Source organism: Corvus hawaiiensis, chromosome 18 (genome assembly GCF_020740725.1).
Source record: "Corvus hawaiiensis isolate bCorHaw1 chromosome 18, bCorHaw1.pri.cur, whole genome shotgun sequence".
Classification (NCBI taxonomy): Eukaryota; Metazoa; Chordata; class Aves; order Passeriformes; family Corvidae; genus Corvus; species Corvus hawaiiensis.
Window position 1 is genome coordinate 11,006,593 of NC_063230.1, and position 6,083 is coordinate 11,012,675.

Below are 6,083 nucleotides of genomic sequence, written 5' to 3' on the forward strand. Positions count from 1 at the left end.
CCTGTTTTCCTCCGGTTCCCGGTGTTCCAGCCGGGCTGGGCTGGGGACGGGCTGGGCGATGCTGGAAGCGGAGGAGACGGGATCGCTGGAGAATCCAGACAGCAAATAATCTGGCTCTGAAAAGAGCTGCTGATGCCTCATTAGCAACTTTGAAAAGCATCCGGTGAAAAAGCCTCTGCCCTTGTGCTGGGGGGTTTCTGCTCATTCCTGCTCTTGTCCTTGATTAATAAAGACATTTGCATGTAAATTGGCTCCTGGATGCTTCCCAGCGGTGCCAGCTCGGGTCTGGCCCCACCTGAGGCTCTCCCAGTCTGCACCCACTGCCCTGGAATGTCTGTGTGCCTCCGGCATGGCCTGGCACGGCCTGGCACGGCACGGCATTGGCCAGGATGGCACATGGAGCTGGGACACAAATCTGTCCTCTGCTCTGCAGTAACTGGCTTGAGTCAGCAATGTCTGCAGGGCAGGGACACAGGGCAGGGCCACGGGACAGGGCCACGGGACAGGGATACGGGACAGGGACGTGGGACAGGGACGCAGAGCAGGAACATGCAGCTGGGACACACGGCTGGGATGTGGGACTGGGACACAGGACAAGGACGTGGACTGGGGACATAGAACAGCAAGAGGCAGCAGGGACAGGGAATGGGGACAGGGAGCTGGGAGAGGGAGCAGGGACACAGGGTCCCCTGGGGAAGCCGCCAGCCCCGCAGTGCCCGGGTTCGTGGTGCTGCTGCCCAGCCGTGTGAGCAGCTCTGCTGTGGGTCGTACAAAGGCTTTTCCAGTTGTTGGAACATGCTCCTGCTCCTGCCCGCACTCCCCTGGGATGGCATTTTCCAAAACAAATGCATTTGCTGGATGCATGTGGCGAAGTGCCTCTCCGCCAGGCGATCCGTCTGCCTGTTTGATGTCTGTTCCCACATCGTGTCATTTTAAAAGGCAACATTTTGTTAATGGAAAACACGGCCTGGCTCTCCCTTCTCCTCTTCCTTCTCCTCTTTTCCAGCCTCGAGGGATGCGGGACAGGATAGGGGACAGGCCATGTGCCACCAGCACTGCCCACGTGCCACTGCTGCTGCCACTTCCAGAGCAGTGGTGTGAGGAGGAGAAAGGGGAAGCACAACCCTGACTGTGGATAGGTGGCACAGGAAGGAAAGCTCATCCCCTCAGCCATGGCAGGGAAAGGGGACAGGAGTGTCACCTGCACCCTTCCACTGGGTACAGCCACACCACCATGGCAGGGAGCTGCTCCTCCAGGGTCCTGCCGAGCTGGAGGGGTCCCACACTGGCTGGACCCCCAGAAGGCACAGCCAGACTGCATCTGCACCCCAACCCAGCCTTGGGGACAGCAACACCCATCAGGGCAAAGCCAAGTCTGTGAGGGGCCGTGGAGCCACCGACCGTGTGACAGCAGTGCCAACAGGCACTGGAGGGAAATCAGCGGGACAAGGGGGCTATTTCCAGCTGGGCACAGTGTGCCACCGCCACTGCCGTCACTGTCACCGCCTGCCAGCCCCTCGGCGATGGAGGGGGCCGGCCCCAGGCGCGGCGCCGGGGGGATGGCCGGGAGCCAGCGCTGCCAGCGCTCGGGTGACGCTGATTTCCCAAACACGGCGCGTAGCGAAGGGCGACGCTCCCCCGGCACAGCGAATTCCCCAGTCCCCGCTAATCAGCAGCCAGCGCTTAACTGGCACATTTCTGCCTGGCTGGGGTCTCTGCCAAGGAGGGAACCTCAGCGCTGCTGGCAGCCGTGGCCTCCTGTGCCCTCGGTGGGGATGGAGATGGAGTGGGGACAGGCTGGGGCGACTGGGGCCACCCACGGCGTCTGGGCTTGACCACATCCCTCAGCCTGGGATGTTCCCATGCCAGTGCCACCACCGTGGGCCCCAAACCAGCCGTCCTGCAGCGGGGGTGACGCCAGCGGGGCCGCGGTGCCGCGCGCGGGGGTGACGCTGGCGCGAGCCCCCGTTTGTGTCGCTCCCAACCTGCCAGCGCGAATCAAAGGATCTGCCACGCACGCCGCAGCCCTTTCTTCTCATATCACTCACACCACTGCCACGCTGCATTGTGACAATGGGGTGTAATTAAGGTGTCAGCATATCATTTAGCCTTTTCAATATAAAACCGGGAGACAGGCTGGGAAATCTGTAGTCTTCTCTTTAATGAGGAATGTAGGGGGGAAAGAGGAGAAGTGGAGGTAGTGGCTTGGCAAGGGTGGGACAAAAGGCACCGCCGTGGTGTGGGGTTCTGGAGGATGCAGGGCACTGGGCTGGCACACTGCTGTGGGCACCTGTGCTCTGCTGGGATTACCCAGAGCAGGAGGGAGAGAGGGCCCTACTGGGGCCAAGCACTCCCAAGGCTCTGGGAGCATCCCTAGGGGCCTGCAGGAGCCACCAGCACCCAGAGAAAGGGACTGGCAGTGCCATGCAGGGCCTTCCAGGTGGCTCCCACCTGGAAGTCATGCTCAGATGCTGCTCCCATGCCTTGGGGGCCTTGCAGAGCTGTGTGGGACACACGACAAGCTCATGGCCTGGCCAGTGACAAGGGATGGAGCCACGTGTGCCACGTGTGCCATGAGCTCACACTGGTGCCACGGCAGCAGCAGGTTTGATCAGTGCTGCATCCACCACGTTGCTGTTAGGGCCATCCTGGCCCTGTTAACATTTTTCCCAATTCCCAGCAATGCTTACACCAGGACACCCTGGCTTGTCCCTGTCCCCCCACACCACCCCGTGGGCACAGCAGCGCTCCAGGGCTCGCTGCAATCCAGAGGGCAGCGAGTGAGTTCAACGCCATCAATAATCCCTGATGGCTACAGAAAGCGTTTTCCCGAGGAATAAATTCTTGCTGCATCAAAAGGAAGCTGCAAATCAATGCGGGAATCGCTCATTCTGAACGATGGGAACTGGTCTCGCTACAGTGGGAAGCATTAGCTGGGAACAGGGGGGGACACAGGGCTGGGAGCACCAGTCCCCTCCATAAACTGGCAACCAAAATTAATGATGGGCTGAAACAGGAGAGGGATGATCCATCCCGGTGTCCCTGCCAATCCCGCCACCGTGCCGGCTCTCAGAGCATGGCTGCAAACTCCTGGCCCTGCTGCCTACTGGAGCAAATTCCAAATTCCATTTGGGATTTTTTTTTTTTTTTTGTGTGTCTTGTATGATCCCTGACAACTTTTCCGGGCGGGCCGGGCGGTTCAAAGCCGCAGCGGTGGTCCTGGAGCAGCCTCCGCCTCCATCCCCGCCTTTGTCTGTGCCGGCTCCGGCTCTCAGGGCACTTTGGGAGAGATGGATGTGCGGCCCCGCCGAGGCAGACATGTTCCAGGCAAGATCCTGGGAAGAGGTTTCCTTAGCAACAATAATGAAGTGTGAGCGAGAGAAAAGCTCTCCCGGCTCTGCTCCCTTCTCTGGAGACTCCCAGCAGGTTCGGGCACCCCAAGAGGAGGCATTCCAAGTGTCCGGGATGAGTGCTGGAGTGGGAGTGGAGCTGCTGCACATCCTGGCATTGGGATCAGCTGGGAGAGGGGGATCTGGCTGCAGCGCTGCGTGTGCTCAGAAGCCAAACCAGAGCAGGAGTGGTGACCCCGGTACCACCCGAGCATCCCACGGAGCAGCCTTGCCTCCCAAATCCCCGAGATGCCTCTGCTCAGGAGGATGGAGATGTGCCATGCACGGGGCCATGGAAGCAGCTCCTGAATCCCAGCTCCAGTGGGAAGCCCTGAGATGGGTGACCTCATCCCTGGCAGCACCAGGTGACACGATCTGCCTGGCAGCTCCTGCTGGGATGCTTGGGAAGCGGGATGTGGTGTCCATACTCCGGGAAACATCTGCTGGAGCAAGGGACAGGGGTGGCTGTGCTGGGACAGCTCCTACTGCATGCTCCAGGTCCAGCAGGACCCCCCAGATCCCTCAGGGAGCTCCGGCTCCTCCGTTGCATCCCTGCTCCAGCCTCAGCTCCACGCCCCCTCCTCGCGGCCCCACTGGCCGGGGATGGCACTGTGCCTCGAATCACAATTACAGTAAATAAATCCTATTAGAAGGACTTTTACTACCGCATGCTCCTCATTACAATCTGCCCAAACCCCCGGCTCCTGGGATCGCCCTGGTAATGAGGCCGGGATGGATGGATGCGGGAAAATTAACGCCGCTACAAGTTAATTTGTTTTTATTAGCACGCGGCGGCTGGCGGGGGGGTGGGCGGTGGGGAGTGGGTGCCATCCTGCTGGAGCAGCGCAGGGATGAGGATCCCTCGTGGCACCTGGATCACCGCGTGCCATCGTCCCCCCAGCCACCGCCCGGCTGCCCTTGGCCTTGGGGACAGCCCTGTCCCACCCCGGGGTGGGATGGGCAGATGGCAGCGAGGAACCAGCTCGCTGGGCGAGGTCACATCTCATTAATAAAGGCTAATTAAGAGGAAATCATCAAAGAGAGGGGCTGGAGTTGTCTGAATAACCCACGCAGGTGCTGCTGGTAATTAACTCAGGGGTGTGACAGTTCCTGTGGCACCAGGGGGTCCCCGGGAGCATCCCCGTCCCCATCCCCTGTCCTGTGGCCACCGAGTGTCCCCTCGTGCCCTCTGTGGCACCAACAACCCTTGCTGCAGGAACAGCTGGGCCTTCCTTGGGCTTGGAAAATATAGATCCCACCGTTAATAATACATACATTTATTAAAATTAAACCACCGGCAGATATTACATCCAGCGGCACTGAATTATGGATAGACCTCAGCCCAACCTTTGTTTTTAATTAAAAAGCCCCTTTCAGTAATTCCATTAAAGCAGCAGCTTATGTTTTCCTCCTCTTCCCCACTTTCAAGCGCGATCCGGCAGCGTTCGGGTTGCGCTGATGAAACGGCTTTGAAGTTTCATGAATTGCTGATGTAATTGAATAAAAATAATATTAAGGGGAGAGAAGGGGCGGAGGGAGAGAGAGAGAGACTTTTCTCTAAACCTAAATCCTAATGAAATCACCTTAGTACGCCGAGCGGAGTGACAGCGAGCCACTGGATTTGTGCATATTCCCGTAATCCTAAACCCATTAGGCAGGAGGCTCCGTGGGAACCACATGTTGCGGATTACACCTGGGAAAAAGGCTCCTGCAAAACCTTGAACCTTCCCTTAATTGCCGGGGGGAGGCGCAGACACCCCCCCCGAAGGCGGGAGGTGCAGCTCAGACCCCCCTTGCCAGCAGCTCTTTAGTGCTTTTTTAGGGGATTAAGGTGGAGAGCTCTCCAGTTGTTTTGCTGTGTAGTGTCATTAATGGAATTTTTGCCGTCCCTCAGCTGCTTTTGGAAGAGCGGCTGCCCCTGGGATGCCCGGCTGGAGGGGATGTTTGGGGTGAGCTCTGGTGGCTGCTGGTGCCTCCAGAGCCCAGGTGGCTGTGGCAGGAAAGGGGACCACGATCTCTGGGATTGGGAGGAGAAAGAAGGTGTCCATGGGAGAGCAACCTGGTCCAGTGGAAGGTGTCCCTGTCCACGGCACGGGGTTGGAACGAGGTGATCCTTAAGGTCCCTTCCAACCCAAACCATTCCAGGATTCCGCGATCCCACGACAAACTCGCCTTTCCCTTCTTCTCTCTCTCCTAATTCCTTCCTTCCCAATTTAAGCTCCTCTCCAGGATAATGCAATAAAGACATGAAGCACCTAATTTTCGGTGGGGGACAACAGACGCGACGGTGTATTTACCCAGTCAAACCATTATGAAATCCTACAATTAAGGCTTCAATCAGATAAATGCAATTACATAATACGATCTTATACGATATAATTAAAAACATCTGCAATCAAACCAAAGCCGATGGTACAGTAATCCTTAATCAGAAATTACCCAGCTCCAGTGGAGAGGTTCCATCCCCGAATCTGGCGGGACACGGTGGCGGCGGCGCCATCCCCCACTGAGGCAGGGTGATGGTGGCCATGGGTGGCCACGGGGAGCTGGAGGGACCTCTGGGCCAGCCCGTCTGGTCCCTGCCTTGCCATGCCCCCAAATCCATGCCCACCTCCCGTGGGACACCGGCTTTTGGGCACTGTGGCACACAGAGGTTGTGTCACACACAAGGAAGGTGTCCCCAGCCCTGCCGGG